The 19,342-nt window shown below is 40.7% G+C and overlaps 1 protein-coding gene across 3 annotated transcripts in view; it reads left to right on the top strand.

Annotated features, from left to right (window-relative positions):
• ACP2 (acid phosphatase 2, lysosomal) overlaps positions 1-19,342 on the top strand; it is a 658,601-nt gene that overhangs the window by 516,617 nt on the left and 122,642 nt on the right. The gene's annotated exons all lie outside the window — the stretch shown is intronic.

The following is a 19,342-nucleotide window of genomic DNA, read 5'->3' as shown; positions in this document are numbered from 1 at the left end:
AAGTCTGAGCAACTACTGGTGGCATTTGCTGCAGGAACAGAGGGGAAGGCTATATCAAAGCAGACTATTTCAAAATGGATAAGCCATTGTATTCATTTCTGCTACTTGCACCATAGTAAACCTGTGCCCAAGGGGATCAGATCCCATTCCACCAGGGCTGCTTCTACTTCTGCAGCCTTTCTCAGAGGGGTTCCTACCAGAGACATTCTAGAAGCTGCTACTTGGAGCTCAGTTCATACGTTCACAAAGCATTACCATTTACCTCTGTTTTCTAAATGCAGGGCAGGCTTTGCCACTGCAGTCCTGCATGGCCTTATAGCTGCTCCTAATGCTGTTTAATTCTATCCTCCCATCCATAGCTTTGTGATTCTACCCAAATGTAATGACTGCAACAGTGAAACATGAAGAACATAGTACAGTTGTGTACACTTACCATAAATGTAGATGTTCGAGTATATACACTGTTGCAGTCTGGGTTTCCCACCCGCCAGCCCCCTTTCTTCTCTATTATTATACCTCTTCTGTCCTTCACTATGCTCAAAAGCCTTTGTGATGTATTTGCTTTTAGATGAAGGTTAATTTTTTGTGTTCTAAAGTACATGTGTGTGTGTATATATATATATATATATATATATATATATATATATATATATATATATATATATATATATATATATGAGACATCTGGGGCAAGAAAAACTGATTAAAATGGCGTCAGCTTCATGTTTTATACCCCTGAAGACCTGACGTCATGGAAGAGGAGACAGCAACCGACCCAAGACTTTGTTATTCGGGCCGACTTAGGGCAACCTGCCAGCTGATTACCAACATGTAATAACTGCAACTGTGAATACACTCTAACATCTACATTTATGGTAAGTGTACACAACTGTACTTTCTCTGTACAAGAGGTTTCAGTCTGGTAGATGAGTTAGTCACATAGCTTTTGGTTTAGGACAGGAAGGCAATGTAATCCATATTTAATTTTACGGTTTTGCATACAGTGAGAATTAATTCCCAGAGCATGTGTAGTAGCATTTCAACATGCATAATATTAATCCATTTGAGTCAACATGTTGTACATGTTGACAAAAGTAGTATTCAGCGGATTTAAATAGACATTATGTCGACACCACAATATTTAACAAGAACGTCGACCACAGAAGGTCGACAATGGAAACACTGACACTCCTGTGCATGCGTAATTAAAACCCTCAGTGCATGACAACATAACAGCTTTTTTTTTTTTTTTTGCAGGGGGCATGCCTCTCCACACCCTCACATCTCCTACTCATTTTAAATATTAATTCCAAGGTCACACAATCCCAGCAGAAAGGGAATATTCCCTCAACTGGGGATTGTCAGTCTAGCACAGCCTTTGACTTTCTGCATATGTCGACCTTTTGTGGTTGATGTTCTTGCTGTCGACATTGTAGTATGTCAACTTATTACAGTAGAACTAATATATATATATATATATATATATATATATATATATATATATAGATATAGATATATATATATATGCACATACATACATATATGTGTGTGTGTGTATAGGTATATGTAGATAGACTTATGGCTGAAGTACAAACATTAGATACAAGTATTAAAAACAATTTATTATTCTAAACATATGCAAACAAGTACATTAACATTTTAAATAAAGTCAACCTGCAGAGTGTTTTATTACTATCAGAAAATAGAAGAAACTTGAAAGGGATGGTAAGTAGTATGAATTGAAGAAAGCATAACCAGGTTCTGCTAATAAACACAATATCTAAGCTACTAGTTTGAATAGCATTTTAGAAGGAGATACAAAGAGCTAGTTGATAGGGCTGAAAATGATTATACTAATGTAAATGAAAAATCTAGTCATGGTGAGTGCAATATCAGTGTGAATGACCGTTTTGAGTTTTCCTCTTTGTGCAAGTTTGAGAGACTTGAACATTTGTCATTGGAGGGCAACAGTCCTCACTCTCTGGGTTACAACATTTTAAGATGGACAAGAGGGTCAAGAGTTCATGGAGTGTGAAGACGCGATTGAGGAATGGGGATGAGGAGAAATGTTTCATTGACATTATTGCCTACAGTTACCAGTCATAGTGACATTGTTTAAAAATGTAGAGGTGGCCGTATTTTTAACTATCGTCACCCTAGTATTTCAGGGACCCATTTTAGTTTATTTCAAAAGGGTTTCATCTTCAGCCCATGTGGAAAAGGTAACATAGCTGACACATTAGTGGAGTTTAAATCGTTTACCAGGAAGTTAAATTTGTCCTTAAGTGAACCAAACAAAATGGTTCAGAATGTTTGGAACATAATTTGGATAAGAAGACCACTTAAACCTCCTCCTCTCTTAAAATTAATTAAATCAGGTATTTGAGGGGGCATGTGAACATGTCTACAGTAAATACTATGCTAAATTGAAGTACTTTTGGAGGAATTTGAATCCTGATGAGAGATCTAAAGACTCAATTATTCATATCATGAAACCAGACAAAAGGCGATGCATGATTTTAATGGACATTATAAGCTACACTAGTGCAATGTTCGAACTTTTGCCGGATTGTGCTAAATATGTGCTGGTCTATAAATATGAGATAATCATTGTATATAAAAATAGATTAAATCTGTTTTATGACAGGCACTCATAAGGATTCATGTAATGTTTTGAATAGTATTAATACTGGATACTAGGATGAGATATTGAGCTTTTTGAGTGTGCATGTAGTAGACTTATTTTCTAGTATTTACCATGGTTAAAGTTTACACATGTTAAGAGAAGCCTCAGTTTGCTCTGACTTCTTTAATTCAGAAAATGTACTTCTTTTAATTGATTTTTATGGAAGTCATGTTATTTAATTTTGATTGAGAATTTTACAGAGAAATTAAGGGATTGGCAATAGGTGCCGCTTATGCCCCAGTTTACACACATTTAATAATTTGGAAATGGTTACATAGTTTTATACTTTATTCTAAGGTCATTTAAAGAGGGGAAACTATATATTCCTGAATGATATTTGTATTTTTTGGAACAATACCCCTGGAAAAGTTACTGACTTTGAGTATATTATCAATAACCATAATTCTTTCCTTAAAGGACAACAATGGGATTCTCTTTTTAAATGCTCAACTGCTCTGTCATTTTTCTCCATATTTACAGGCCCTGCTATGAATAAACACCAATACAGCATTTAAAACATTTTAAAGCGACTGTTTCTCTCCATTAGAACAGTACCTTACTGTACTGTGGTGGTTTCACTTTCAAAAACTGTTATCACACCTTTGAAAAGTTTGCTGCAGTCTCCAGTTCATTGATGTCATCAAGGCCAATGAATACAGGTACTTTTCTGGCCAATTCCCTCCCCAAACTGACATCACCATGACAGTCCTAAAAACCCACCCATGCTGTGATGTCACAGCTCCCTGGTCCTTCCCCTACCGATACAGAAAGTAAAGGCTAGAACAAGGAAACAGCACATGACTCAAGTCTCCTGCTGTGAGCTGTCAATCACAGCAGGTAACAGCTCAAATTTCCCCTAGCACTTTGACAGCTAGGGAAGTTAGGTGTGAAGGGGGATTGGAGATGAGTCGAAGTAGTACAATTCAGGCTTCGTAAAAGACTGCACTTTAGCCATTCTAAAAAAGAAGCAGCAGTAAAAGGCACTTTGAAAGTCTATTCTGTGGCATTTGCACTGTTTATGTTTCAAGTAGTCACTGAACGTCATGAAATGTTACTTAAAACTGACTGAAAGACAACATTGTATGCATGTAAAATAAATGCATGGACTAGAGCTTTAGGAAGATAGAGGCCTGCATGATGTCATTTTTTACAGACAAGCACTGCATTGTGGGGTACCTAGAGGCAGACTAAACAATCAGGATCACTTCAAGATGCTAGACCACACGTGGTCAGACTGGAAAATTAAGTATAAAATGAAAAACCTGTAAATAGTCCCACAGTGGTGCTAAAATGTAGGAAACACCAAACCATGATGAAATAAACATGTTTTTTGAGTCTGTGGGTGCCAGTCTCCTTTAAATTTATCCATCGATGCAGACACAATTTTAGGCACTACCATTAAAAATGTGATGTTTTTAGTTCCAGTATCTGCAGGAAATGACATTCTCGAATTCTTATATACATTTTAATAGCTGCCACCACATGAAAATACAAGAAAATCTTGGCAAATGACAGCTAGTTAATCTAGCTAGAATGAATTCTGATGTAAAATTCATTAAATATTGAAAGGGAATATCCCATTGACTTTATTATAAAATTAAGTAACAAAGTCACAATAGGAAAGGAAAACAGATTTATATCACTGCTAGGGAATTGTTTACATACAGCCCATGATATTTGATTTTTATTCTTGCTAATACGACTGTTTTTGAGAGAGCCATGGTGTTAGAATGTAGTTTTGAGGCAAAGAAGATCAAGAATATTAAGAGAAATTGGAATATTTTCAATTTTAATGAAAATGTATTCACGCTGGTTGGTAAATATCCTTTATTTATTTATTTGTTTTACAAAATAGGAGACACATTTAAACAGGTGATTTAAGAAAAGTAGTAATACAAATCTAGGTCACACATGAGATGAAACAAATGTTACTGCAAAATGTGATGTTTGCACTCTGTAAATATATTTTTGAGGGGAAGCCTTACAAATACAGTACAATGCCAAATGTTTCCAGTTAATCGGTTCAGGAAATTGCTGTTCCAGTGGGCTTGTTTTTGTGACTGTTTACCAAGCATCTCAGTCCTCTTACAAAGGGAAGACTTGAGTATACCTTACACAGAAGGGTTTAAGAACATTACTATGATGTGCAGAAGAAGACTGCTACTAATGACCTATAAATAAATATATATATATATATATATATATATATATATATATATATATATATATATATATATATATATATATATATATATGGATCTACCTTAGTAGATCGACATGTTAAAAGAGCCAAAAGATCGCAAGTCACTTCACCGACGCCAGAAGATCGACAGTGCACAAACACGACATCGCATACACCCACATCATACCAACAAACAAAACAAATCCTATCCAAAACCCACACACACAACACAAGCACACCAAAATCCTTACAAACAAACACTAACCCATACATACACAACTATCTACAACCCTAACCCAAACCCTTACCCTAAGGTCTGTCACTATCACCCGCCTAACCCTAACTCACTTATCCCACCCCTACAGACCACCAACATCGCACACTTACCCTAACTAACTCACTTATCCCACCTACCCCTACAGACCACCAACATCACACACTTACCTTACTCCCTAACTCACTTATCCCACCCCTACCCCTGCAGACCACCAACATCGCACACTTACCTTACTCACACCCTATCGTCCGTCACTACGCGTACACATCCTTTCCCCATCGAGTGTTCAGCGTCGTGTCTTCCTCCGTCGGTCTTCTGCCTTGTCGATCTTCTGGCATCGGTAAAGTGACTGCGATCTTCTGGCCGGTTAATTCGTGTTCGCTCTTTTAACATGTCGATCTACTAAGGTAGATCCATATATATATATATATATATATATATATATATATATATATACACACACACACACACACACACACACACACACACACACACACACACACACACACACACACACACACACACACACACACACACCTATTCAGCAATTTACCTTTTCATATATTTAAATAAATGCAATCTTGTCATACTTTGGTTGGTTTACATATTCATACATTAGACATAGTAATTCATATATTTTGAATTGTTTTAAATGCACATTTATTTTTATATTCCTATTATTTGATATTGTGATATATGTATTTTATATAATTCATATTGAAAATCCTAAGTTGATGACAATAATGTACATTTTTAGATTTGTTAATTATTAAACTAATTCAGTTAATGAAATGATTTGTTGATAGGTGCTCATCATGTATGCTTGTATATAATGTGTGAGTGGTGGAACTGCTGTTAGCTATGATGAGATCCTGTGATTCATTTTAGTCTAGCACTTTTTTCCATTAGAAAAACTTATCTTTGTTTTTGGACTTTGTAGAATACTGTGGAATTCATTTTTCTTCAGCTGGTAACTTCAGTGTTAATTTTTGATACTAAAAATATTTATAACAACATGTATGATCATCTCTTCACTGCCATGCCCAAGGCCTTTGAAACAATAAATCACAGTTGCTTACTGTATAAGCAAAAAGTAACTTAACTTCGGTCTAGAAACTGTATAATGATTGAAACTGTTTGACCAACAGAATATTCCATGTTTCTGTAAATTCCACCTTCTCAGATATAGGAGTCCCACACCATGGAGTCCCTCGCGTCTTAGTTTTAGGACCTCTCTTATTTTCCCCTCTTTCTAAATGACATAACCTATGCCATCTCTGAATTAAGCCCTCTTGTGTGTGCAGATGATATTCTATTATAAGCTCTGAGTAAAAATATTAGTTTACAAAATCTGCAATCTTACTTCACAAAACTATGCAGGTGGGCACATAGAAATAACCTCCTTATTAACACTAACAGTCTGAAGTAAAGCTGTTTGCCATGCCTCAAAAACTTGTAAACTCTTTGCCTTTTAAAATAAAGGACTTGTTTAAAAGTCAAACCCCAAACCTTACACAACAGAAATATTTAGGCCTGACACTAGGCACTCCCTTGTCATTCATAACCGTCACACAGTTAAAAAAATCTCACAATTAAAAAATATGCTATAAAATATTGCACCTTTTCTGCCCAGACATAAGACTTGTAATCACCAAAAATGTACTGATAACAAAACTGGAATACAAACTCCCATATCGCTCATCTCCAACAGTAACACTTGCAAACTACAACAGCTGTTAATAAAATAGGTTTATTTTCCTGTCCAATTCAGTACTCATCGCTGTCACCTACTACTACTACAAAGATTTCAGCTTTGCTTACCTGTCAGTGGTAGAGCAACATTTTTTTTAGTAAATGCTCCTCTAGAATAGTAAAGCTAAAATGCTGCCCACTGTTAAAGCATGCATTAACAAATACTGACACTTTTCTCTGAGATGTGGCTTTGATGAAAGCTTAGAATTACTCAGACCCACTTTTGGATCAGCCTCTAGAGAATGGACATTGTACAAACAGGAAAAACAAAACTAGGCCAGAATTTTGGAATGGAATCACAAGTGAGGTCAGAAATTAAGCAAAAATTAAAAAAAAGTCTCGTAAAAGAGCCCAAATACTTCAAAGACAATGTATGGAAATTATGCAGCCAGGAAAATAAAAACTACCTCCTTTCCTCTTTGGTCCATAACCTCACTGTAGCACAAAGTAATACATAGCATATATTACTGCAACTATGTACATGTATACTAACTATAATTATATTACTCCACCCAGCTGTCAAATTTACTTTCCAAAAAGTGATCTTCTTTCCCTGTAATCCAGCACGAAACACACCACATACAGAAAAAGCACCACTTGTTTTATGGCTGAATTATTTCTTCGTGCCTTTCTTTCCTGTGTTTGTTTCATCATGTCTTATATTGTGAAGGCGAGGAGGGGCAGAGTAATTAGGTTAGGTCATTTATTCTAGCCACAGATCCATTAAGAAAACAGTGGCTCTTAAACATTGGCATTTACATGTTCTTTATCAATCACAGATTGCCAGTATCTTACCTCAGATAAATAGTGTGGCTAGGCCAAAAGAGTCTGAACAGAAGCAAGGCTTTCAGATGCAAATGAACTAGAATACTCCACTTACACAGTAGTTTATTTTTTTTCCTTAATTACAAGTTAGTTGTCTTTTGCCACGGTGGTATGGCGATAGCATTGTTACCTCACAGCAAGAGGTTCTCCCATTCAATTCTCAGCTTGGCTTCGGAGTGCCTTCTGTGTGGAGTCTGAATGTTCTCCCCGTGGTTGGGTAGCGTTCGAAAGACGTGTGCGTAAATGAGCGTGCCTTCGTTGAAGGTTGGGCGTCGAGCTGGCACCTCGGCATTTCATAAAAATCTACTGACAATCATTAGCGGGCCAAAGTTCCGCTGTAGCGACCCCTTACCGGGGAAAAAGCCGAAAGACAAACAACAAGTTAGTTGTCTTTCTATGTAATCAAGTTCCGAATGTTGCAAAGAAAGAATATTTTTATCTTACTCCTGATTTTCTGTCAGTGTTTGATTTTGCATTTTTTTCTAAACTGTATTTTCTCCAAAAGTGCACATATTCTTCTTTGTTTTTACAGCATTTTTGCATTTTAAACAATGTTTGGTTGAAACAAGTCAGTGAGTTGGGGAGGAAACATCAGAGACTCTAAATCTTGCTGCAGTATTAAAACTGAATGCAACACAAAGTAGCTCAGCCTAAATGACTCTTATTAATCACAAAGATCAGATTTTTCACAGAACACCGAATTAAAGTTATTAGTTTGAAAAGAGCAATTAATTCAGTTACATTTTCAAGTCTGTCATTCAGCTATTCCTTAAAATGCTGTATCAGAGGTGGCCACAAATAAAAATCAAAGGGAGCAAAGTAATGAAAAGTATGTGATGATGTTGATTGTCAAAAATAGGTAGCCACAGTACTGTTGTAAGTTGATAAGAGAGAGAACCATAGAAAATAATAGGTCCATAGGTTCATAAGAGGTTACTAGGCTAATGACCCTGTGGGCTTTACAAGCCTAGCCATGTTATACCCGTGTCCCCTAATTAGATGTTTGTCATCTGCAGAGCAAGTCTATGCAGGTGTCTGGTGAGGTACCTGCAGAAGGGAGCATTGCACTCTATTAGTGGTCTGATCGGGGTCAAGTACAGAGGAACATCCTTGGTCTTGGATGCGATGCCCTTACTTATGAGATGCACAGTGTAGAAGGCTTTCTTTACCACTGTGGACACATGGCAATTAAAGTTTAGATTGTTGTCAACCTGTATTCCCAAATATCACACCACTGGGTTTAAGCTTATGGGGGTGTTGTCATTACTGTAATTTGCAGGGATCTCCTGTTTGCCAAAGGGGATAATAATGCACTTTTTTTCCATTTTGTTTTAGTTCATGGCTTTGTCATCAATCATTTGTCTGTATTAATGCCTTTTGTAATAAGTTAACATTGTTTGCAGACTCAATGATTATGCCCGGTTTGCAATCATCAGTGGGCTGGGTTAGCCACAGGCCATCTATTTTGACCTGGACTTCTGAAATGTAGATTCTAAACAGTAGCAGGCCTAGCACAGATCCTTGTGATACGCCACTGGTAACTGGTCTACTAGTAGAGGTGGAAAATCCCTAACTTTTTATGCATTCTGTTGGTGAGCCTCTTGGCTACCCATCCATTGACATTTGGGTTAATCCCCAGAGAGTTTCTTAATGATACCTGTTTTGCCTTCATCCAGGGCTTTGGTGACATTCTCAAAGAAGTCCACCAGGTTCAGTAAGCATGAGCTACCCTTAACAGTGCCAAACTGGGTCGGGTCAAGAGTTTGAAAGTCACCTATGTCCTTGTTGATAAGGTCCATGATGATTCTTTCCATGGCCTTACTGATAAGGCTGGTTAGGCTTATGGGTCTATAGTTCCCAAGGTTGGTTCATGGGAACCCCTTTGTGCATGGGGATTACTGTTGCTGTTCTCCTATCTGCTGGAACAAAGCCAGTGCTCAGGCTGAGGTTAGAGGGTGCCAAGTGGTTCCGCTATATCTTGTTTTAGAGTGTTTAGTAAGTTGCCTGGGATGTTATCTGGTCCCACAGAGGTCGTGTGTTTGGCCTTGGTGAGCGCAGATATGACCTGCTGTTTGGAGATACTAGGTAGAACAGTGGTGTCTGGTATTCTTTGGCGTATGGCTGGTGGGGGCCCGTGGGGGTGAAATTTGCACCAAATATGTCAGCTAGTAGATTGTCAATTTCCTAAGGTTGAGCATGAGAGGTACCATCCACTATAAGTTTGGCACATAGTTGTGTGTTCCTTTTTAGATTTTGGACATAACTAAAGAATGCCTTATGATTATTCGTCACTAGGGATGGTAATTTGGCTTCATAATTAGCTTTAGAGGAATTTACAAGATATCTGATTTGCTTGTTCAAGCTGTGGAGGGTATTCTTCTTCTACTAAGTAACATCCCACTTGTTCTTAGACATAATTTTTTTTCCTTTTGTTATATAACCTATTTATACTTGAGGTCCACCAGGGTGGTCTCTTTTTCGGGAGGAACTGGTTTTGATCCTGTCAGGTATAGGCTGAGTCTATACAGTTATTTAGGTGGTTATACAGGGCATGTGTGTACTCCTCTGCATGATGGTCATTGTTGGCTGTGTTAGTAGGAGATTTGAAGCTTTTTATATCCTCACCTAGTAGGCTGTAGTTTGCTTTGGAGAAATTTTGCATTTTTCTGCTTCTCTGGGGGTGTCAGGTCTGATCGTTACTTCAAATAAGACATATTTATGGTTTGACCTTACCAGGGAGGGCAGCACACAGGGTGTAGTGCAGTGACTTTCCATGTTAGTGAGTACCAAGTCTGGGACATTTCAGCCCCTTGTGAGGTTGCAGACTTGCTGTTGAGGGCATTTATATTAACAAAGTCCAGGAACCTCAGGGAGAAAGTACAGTTTTGTACCTACCATAAATGTAGATGTCCGAGAGGTATGCATCTGCAGTCCTAACAAATGGGTTGTCCTGGCCTCAGGCAGCCCTTCGGTCAGCCGGATTCCAAAGTCTGGGTCTGGCCTCGGCTGATGTCGCACTTCACCCGACGTCATAGCTGCAGTTCAGCGGGTATAAAGGCATCAGCCGACGCCATTTTCCTCAGTGTTTCTTGCCCCAGATGCCAGGTGCCCTCTAGGAAGGCTAAATTTGGATAAATGCAAATGTTTCCAAACAATAGAGAGCAAATAGAAATAAACATGTATATACATATATACAAACAAATACACCATAATAGATTCCCCCAGCTAGCTACAATATGGGCAAATACCCTAGGAGTACCTCAGAGGGGAAGGAGGGTGGGTAATCCTGACTGCAGATGCATACCTCTCGGACATCTACATTTATGGTAGGTACAAAACTGTACTATGTCCTTCAAGGATGCATCTGCAGTCCTAACAAATGGGTAGAATACCATAGCCAAACTGGGGGAGGAGGCACTAAGGAGGCACTAAGAGTTTATGGTGTAGTTAAGATCCCTTGCAAAACAGCAGTGGCAAAACCTGCTCGGGATCTGGAGTATAAAGGTAGATTATAATGCTTGGCAAATGTATGCACGGAGCTCCAAGTAGCAGCCTCTAAAATGTCTTTGGTAGCCACTCCTCGTAAGAAAGCTGTAGTAGTGGCTGTAGCCCTTGTGGAGTGAGGTCTGATGTTTTCTGGAGTTGCCTTTCCATGAAAAGAGTAACAAAATCTAATGCAATTTCCTATCCATTTTGAGATTGTTTGTTTTGAAATTGCTTTTCCTTCCATTCCTGTTGCATATGCTACTAGAAGCTGGTCAGTTTTTCTATTGTTCTTGGTTCTGTCCAGGTAGTAGCGCAATTGTCTGTGTACATCCAAGGTATGCAGCAATCTTTCCCCCTTGTTCTGTGGGTTGGGGAAGAATGTTGGTAGGTGTATTGCTTGGTTTAATGATACCCTGGAGATCACCTTTGGCATAAAGGTAGGATTAGTTCTCATGGACACTCTATCCTGATGGAAGATAAGGAAGGGCTGTACTGCCATTAATGCCTGTAATTCAGAAACCCTTCTAGCTGAAGTGATTGCAAGCAGGAATGCAGTTTTCCAAGATAAGTACTGTAATTCCGCTGTTGCTGCTGGTTCAAAAGGGGGAAGAGTCAACTTTTCTAACACAAAGTTCAAGTCCCATGTAGGCAATGGTGGTTTCCTTGGTGGCTTTACATTTTTAATTCCTCTGAGAAACTGCCTGAGTAGAGGTTGAGAAAAGACTGGAGGATCCATGTTGTATTCTGCTGAAATTGCTGATGCATGAATCTTAATGGAGGAGTAAGACAGACCATTGTGGAAAAGCTCTGCTAAGTATTCCAGGATGTTAGCTATGTTTGCCAATGATGCATCTACTCCTTTTGTTGCACTCCAAATGAGATATCTTTTCCATTTTGCTGAATAAGTTTTCCTTGTTGAGGGTCTGCGAGCCTCCAAGATAATGTCTTTAACCCTTTGAGATAATTCTGGGTTATTTTCCCTTATGTAATGTTCCAAGCAGCTAGCTGCAGTGTTTTCAAGTTTGGATGGAGGATTTTGAAGTTGTTCTGTGTTAGCAGGAGAGGTAGTAGGGGTAGAGGCCATGCGTGTTCCCGGGACATACTCCTCAGTAGCGGGTACCAATGTTGCCTCGGCCAATCTGGAGCTATCAAGATGATCCTCGGGTGATCTTCTTTGATCTTCAGTAGCACTTTGTGCATCAAAGGAAGAGGTGGGAATGCATATGCTGTCAGGTTTTCCCAACTGAAGGATAGGGAGTCCACCTTCCAAGCAAGTGGGTGGTATGTCCTTGTGCAGAATTTTTTCAATTGGTGGTTGTGTGGGGATGCGAACAGATCTATTTCTGGCAGCCCCCATTTTCTTGTGATGGTTTTGAATATGTCTGGATGCAGCATCCATTCGTGGGCATCCGTGGTGGTTCTGCTTAAGATGTCTGCTAGTATATTTTCTTTTCCTGGCACAAAGATGGCTTGGAGCTGAATGTTGAGGCTCAGGGCCACATTCCAGAGGTCCATTGCCATCCGGCAAAGAGGATATAGGTTCATAGAGTAGTACTAAGCTAACTGCCCTTGCAAGCCATTTTAAGCCTAGCCAATTATCCCTTGTGAGACTCAAACCCTGTACCTTGTGTTTGTAAGGCAAACACCTTAACCATTAGGCCATCCTCCCATCTATCCATGAATGTGTGCCTCCCTGTTTGTTGATATACCACATAACTGTGGTGTTGTCCGTCCTTATCAGCAAATGACCCTGTTGAAGAAATGGTCTGAATGTCTGAATTGCCTGTTTTACTGCCAGCATCTCTTTTTGATTTATGTGTAGGTTCATCTGGTCTTGAGTCCATAAGCCTTGTATGCACTTGTCCACCATGTGTGCCCCCCAACCGAGGTCTGAGGCGTCCGTGGTGATAGTCTGGCTTGGGTGAGGCCTGTGGAAGGGCAGTCCTTTGTTCAATTGACAGGCCTGGGTCCACCACTGGAATTCTTGCTTCAGGCATGGAATCATTGGAATTTGGGTTTCTAGGCTGTGCTTGTGCTGAGACCATAAATTCCTCAGGTACCATTGCAACTTCCTCATATGTAGTCTGGCATGTGGAATTAATATTATGCAGGATGCCATGTAACCCAGGGCTTGCAGGATTTTCCTTGCTGTAAGCTGGTTCTGCGTTGTTAATGCCATGAAATAGAGTGGTAGCTGCTTCTGTTTTTCTGCTGTGAGGAATGCCTTCTGGTTTGATGTGTCCAGTTCTGCACCCAGGAAGGTTATCCTTTGGGATGGTATCAGCCTTGACTTTTTTGTGTTGACTGTGTATCCCAGGGCTTGCAGCAGGTGAATAACCATTTTCAAATCTTTTGTTAATTTGTCTTTGCTGTCCGCTTGTAACAGGCAGTCGTCCAGGTATGGATAAATTTGAATTCCCTGAAGCCTACAATGAGCAATTACTGATGCCAGGCATTTCGTGAATACTCTGGGCGCAATAGATAAGCCAAAAGGCAATGCTGAGAATTGATAATGCTCTGATCCTGCAAGAAATCTGAGGTATCTTCTGCAATTTGGTCGTATGGGGACGTGCAGGTATGCCTCCTTGAGATCCAGAGTCACCAGCCAAGACTCCTTGCCCAGCATGGGAAGAAGTTGCTGTAGGGTCAGCATTTTGAATTTTGGAACAATGAGATATGTGTTTAGAGCAGACAGGTCGAGGATAGGTCTCCATTGGTTTTCCTTTCTTGGTACTAGGAAAAGCCTTGAATAAAATCCTCGTCCTTGTTCCATAGCCGGTACCTTTTCTATAGCTCTCATCCTTAGTAAGTGGTCTATTTGTTGTAGAGCGTTTGTCCTTTGGTTTGGAGGTAGGTTTGGCATTCCTCTCTTCCTTGGAAGAGTATGGAAGTGAAACCTGTAGCCTTTGTCTATCGTCTGTAAAATCCATTTGTCTCCTGTAATGTAATGCCAATTTACTGAAAATAAGGCTAGCTTTCCGCCTAAGGGTGCTGCCAGTTGTTCCCTGGTAGGCGGTTTCAGAGCCAAGTCACTGTGATTGTCCTGTGGAAGTGGTAGTGGCTGGATCTGTGGCAGTAGTTCTCTGGCTGTTAGGCTGCCACTGACGTCCCCTGTAGGCACCTCTGGATTGACCTCTGCCTCTAGGGTGTCTATTTCTGCCTCTCTGTGCTCTGGTGGTGTCTGGAAAGGACCAATTCTTGGAAGGCCAGTTCCTACTAAACCTCGGAGGCTGGACCTGTAAGAAATCCTTGACTGTCTGGACAGATTTAGCTTTTTCTTCCACCTTTTTCAACACTTGCTGTGCAGGGGAACCAAACAAACTGTGCTTTTCCATGGGAGCATCTAGTAGCTTTGACTTTACATGGTCTGGTAAGGATTGCTCTTTTAACCATGCATGCCTTCTGATCACTGTACCAGTCATAGCTGATCTAAAGGAAGCCTCCAGTGCATCATAGCCGCATTTTAAGGAATGATTACTGACCTGCTGAGTGTTATGCACCAAATCCTGAAGGGACTTACGGTCTAAAGTTTCAGGCGAGGACAGTTTTTTAGTAAGCTGATCTAACAGAAATTCCTGATACTGAATCATGTGGAATTGACAGTTTAAGGCCCTAGCCGAAAGAGTAGCAGAAGTATAAACTTTTTTACCCCATCTCCAATGCCCTAGATTCTCTTTCAGAGGGAGGGGTTTTGGCAGAGGCAGCTGCTACAGCTTTGGGGCCCTGTGAAATAGTTTCAGGATCTGCAATAGGAGCCTTATACAAATGATAATGTGTGTCCGGAACCCTGTAGTATCTGTCGGGCTTAGCAGGGGCCGGAGGCAGTGAGTCAGGGGCAGTACAAGCATCATTAAATGCATCATCCACAACTGTAAGTACTGGAGGAATAGCTAAAGGCCTATGCTGTGGTAAATGTAAAAAGGTCCTAAGCCTTTTCCTAGAGTCTGAAAAATCCTGGCCCTGCTATTGAAATTGTTCCAACATAGCATGCAAGGTTTCCCCAAAAGAAAATTCCTCAGGAGGAGAGGCAGAAGGTATGGAATCCTCTGCATCAGAGTCCTCATATGGAGAATAAGGGCCCTCTGGAGGATTAGTATTTGAGTACTGGAGCTAGGCCTGTGAGAGGGGGCTTTAGCAGGCATGGCCTTAGAAGATTTGGCTGCTTTAGCCCTGGCAAAAGCCTTAATTGACATGGATGCAGGGGGCCTAGCAGCTCCACGTGCAGGAGTAGATACATCTAAGGGGATAGTATCTGATAAATCCTGAGTAACTGTAAGAGCAGGTGGATTTTCCGTAGCAGATTCAGCCATGCTAGAAGAGGCCAGAAGAGGCCTCGGTAGAAGGAGGCATGTTTTCGGTGGAAGGAAGAACCGCAGACTCGGCTTCAGCCGAAACCGAGACACTTGCGGTTGGCTTAACCGCGGTTTCGGCCGAAACCGCGGACCGCGAGTGTCGGTCCTTTTCCTTACGCTTTTTAGCTAAATGTGAAGTCGGAGTCTCCGACGGCATGATATAAGCAAAAGCGGAGCCGAAAAACTCCTCTGCAAACTCCGACCGACGTCTAAGTGTTCGTCAGTTGAAGGAAGCACAGGCTAGACAAGCTGCTACGTCGTGGTCTGGGCCTAAACAAGGTAGGCAGTAAGAGTGGAAATCTTTATGAGGTATTTGTTTCCCACAAGTTAAACAGTTATTCACTTTTTCTGACATCGGCTGAGGCAAGAAAGAGTCCCCAACGGGGTACTTAGCTTTTTAGAAGTCTTCGGTAGTAGCAATCTCTGGTTCTGACTGACCGGCACTTGCGAACAGCTTCTGCTTCGGGCGCCACGCGGCAAGAAAGACTGAGGAAAATGGCGTCGGCTGATGCCTTTATACCCGCTGAACTGCAGCTATGACATCGGGTGAAGTGCGACATCAGCCGAGGCCAGACCCAGACTTTGGAATCCAGCCGACCGAAGGGCTGCCTGAGGCCAGGACAACCCATTTGTTAGGACTGCAGATGCATCCTTGAAGGACATCATGTTTGTGCTCTTGTGTGTCACCCAGTTGATGTAAGGATAGATGAAATCTCCCATGACCAAAGTATCTGGCTGTAAAGTGAGTGACTCTAGTAAGTCCAGGTAGGCAGTGTGCTTCTCTTGGTTCATGGTAGGAACCTGTAGCTAGCAGTGATGTGGTAGGGTGCTTTACCTACAGTTAGTTGGACCTGGAGCAGCTCAGGAGAGTCTTACTGTTTATCCAGTTATTCAAGGTGTATCTGGCATTAATGAAGATGAATACACCTCCACCTTTGGTTCTTTTACACTCGTTTTGGGATCTGAATGTGTGGAAGGCATTGTAGCCTTGCACAGCCAGGGTGCTGTCTGTGGCCTTGAACTATGTCTTAGTGACTGCACAGATGTCGGCATCTTCCATGGTGAGGAGTGCTTCCAGGGAGTGCAGTTTCCTTTTTAGGCTCGTAGCCTTAAGCAGCATAACCTTGAGTTTGTCTCAAGTGGATTTTTTTTTTACATTGGAAATTTTGTTGTTTTGACATTGCCTAAGAAAGCCAGTATGGGGAAGGCAAGCACCTTTGCCACTATTTGAAAGCCTAGAAGAGACAGGTAAAGATCATCTCTGGCAAAGCAGAGTGGTCTGTCAACCATGTCTTCCCAGGCTGACAGATAACTGGATCCCACTGGATTGACACCAGAAGCTAAGAATTGTTGAAGTCAGTCATTTTTTGTCTATATTGTGGCATCATCCTGGGTGAAGGTGGAATGCTACTTAGGGCTAGGGACATACCTGCCTGGGACACAAGAGTTCAGTCATGTCTCTCTTCATATAGTTCAGAGTGGTACATCTCAAGTCATTCACTCCAACATGTACTATGACAGAGTGTTAGTGGTAATTGTTGTTGAGTGACTTGAGTGGATGTGTAATTTGATGGATCCTGGCACCTGATAGGCAGCTGACCATGACCCTCTCGCCTTGTTCATCCTGGTGATTGGAACGTCTGTCTATCTCACTATGCAGTTTCCTATGACCAGAACATTTGGTTTTGAGGTGTTTTGCCTTATGGGCCTATTTACTGTGACACTGGTGTATGCGTTATCTGTAGTGGATTCCATTTTGCTTTGCAATGTGTGCATGTGGTTTGCGCTTGGGAGGTCTCTGAGCTTTTGGTAGGCTTCTGTTGAGTACCTCTGCATATGTGGGTTTATGTTGTGACCTTGTTTTGTGTAAGCAGTGGTGTGTGTGTGATGACAGCCTGCTTGATGTCCAGTTTGTTGTTATGTGAGAGAATTGATTCCAAATTCATAGTGTAATTACATCTTACAGATATTATATTTGTTTGTTTTAAGAGTAAACAGTTGTCAGTATACATGAGGCAATTACTACATTGCCTCGGGATGTCCATGTCAGTCAGGCTAGACAGAGAAATGGTTGGAAACTGACCATCCGTTATGGCAGGTTTTTACCGTAACTACTATTCGGGAGTGTGCTAGTTTGACCAGATTTTGCTCTAGGTTTAATAAAGGGTCTTATTCTATTGAAGGCTAGGAGTGAAAACTATGGCAACACTTCTAAATGCGCAACTGAGTTTCACGCAGTGCAGCAGGGATCTAGGAGAAAATTGTTTTTCAAGGCATTTGCATCTATACAGGGCATCACTGAACCCTTTTGAGGAATGCCAGTCTTAAATACAGATGAAGTTAAACGCTTTTAAGCTAGGCTTTCCTCTGGTAATCTCCAACTCAGATGAGGCTCAGACTATACACTTCTGTCACAAGGGTGCAGGCAGGGCCCTCCTGATGTAAAATGGATGGAATAGCAATCAAGTGTAGATTCAGCAGATCTGATTCTGGTCTATGATATGTACGAGCTACTTAAGTCAACAGAACAGCTTTTTTTAAAGTGTAGAAAAATACAGTAAAATGCCACAAACCAAGGAAGCAGAATGCTAAAATACAGTCAGCAGAATGCAAAAAACAAAAAAAACTTATTTTTTCAATTTTAGCATGCTTTGGATTTCAGCAGAATCTCTCCATACCTCTGGCAAAAGTTACCAAATATTGAGGAGCTCCATTTAGATGACTTGCAGTGATACAGCCCTCTGCATAAACTGGCAACTCTTTGACCAGATGTGAGACGTTTGCTTATATATTCTGCATGGGGAACCACATTTGCTCAATGTGCAAACATCAAGCTTTTATACCAGCAGGGTGAAAGACTTTTAAACAGTTAATCCCTCAGGCCAATCGGATAAAACACAATAAACTTTAAATCAACAGTTTCCCACTTGGATGGGTTGAATTCAGCTGCGCCCCCACCAGAGTGCAGAAGACCCCTCCTAATGTAAAACAAACTGATTTTGAGCTCCAGTATAGTACCAAATGCTTTACAGAATTCTTGCAGTATCAGGAATCCTTGGAAGTAAGTTCACTAACCCTGAGAAACGTTCAACAAAATACAGAACAAAGTGTACAACGTATGAGAATATTTTGGCAGGCTCAGGTCAGCTTTTTCATTACCAGAGGAGGTTATGGAATATGAGCATATGAAGTTATAGAATATGAGAATCCTCTCTATCACATGGTTTTCTCTCTGATCCTCTAAAATGACATGCAGGAGGTGAAAGCATTGACTGTAAAACAAATATTATACAGCATGGCAGCCCCATTTCATGCCATTTTGTGGTATAACAAATTAGTAAATAGTAATAACTACTTTGATACAGAAATATTAGTAATGCAAAAAAGTTCAAAATGCGTTAACAACCTTTTCTTTTTTTTTTTCTAGTCTTTGGGTACAAGTCTCCAAAACTATGTGCTACTTTTTACTTTTAACTAATGCTAAATTTCTTGGAAATTCTAGTTTATACTAATACAATGATAACAGGCTGTGGTGGTGGTGCTGCGGTAGCATTGTCACCTCACAGTATGATGTTGTCCTGTTCGATTCTCAGCTAGAGCGTCTTCTGTGTGGAGACATGCGTGAATGGGCGTACCTTCATTGAAGGTTGTGCGTCAGAGCTGGCAACTCGGCACGTAAAAATCTACTGCCAATCATTAGCGGGCCGGAGTTCCGCTGTGGCAACCCCTAACCGGGAAAAGCCGAAAGACACAACAACAACTAATACAGTGGTAGCACTGTT

This window comes from Protopterus annectens, chromosome 9.part0 (genome assembly GCF_019279795.1).
Source record: "Protopterus annectens isolate FY-2018-M chromosome 9.part0, PAN1.0, whole genome shotgun sequence".
Lineage (NCBI taxonomy): Eukaryota > Metazoa > Chordata > Ceratodontiformes > Protopteridae > Protopterus > Protopterus annectens.
The sequence above is the reverse complement of the archived record's forward strand: the minus strand, read 5'-3'. Positions and strand labels throughout refer to the sequence as shown.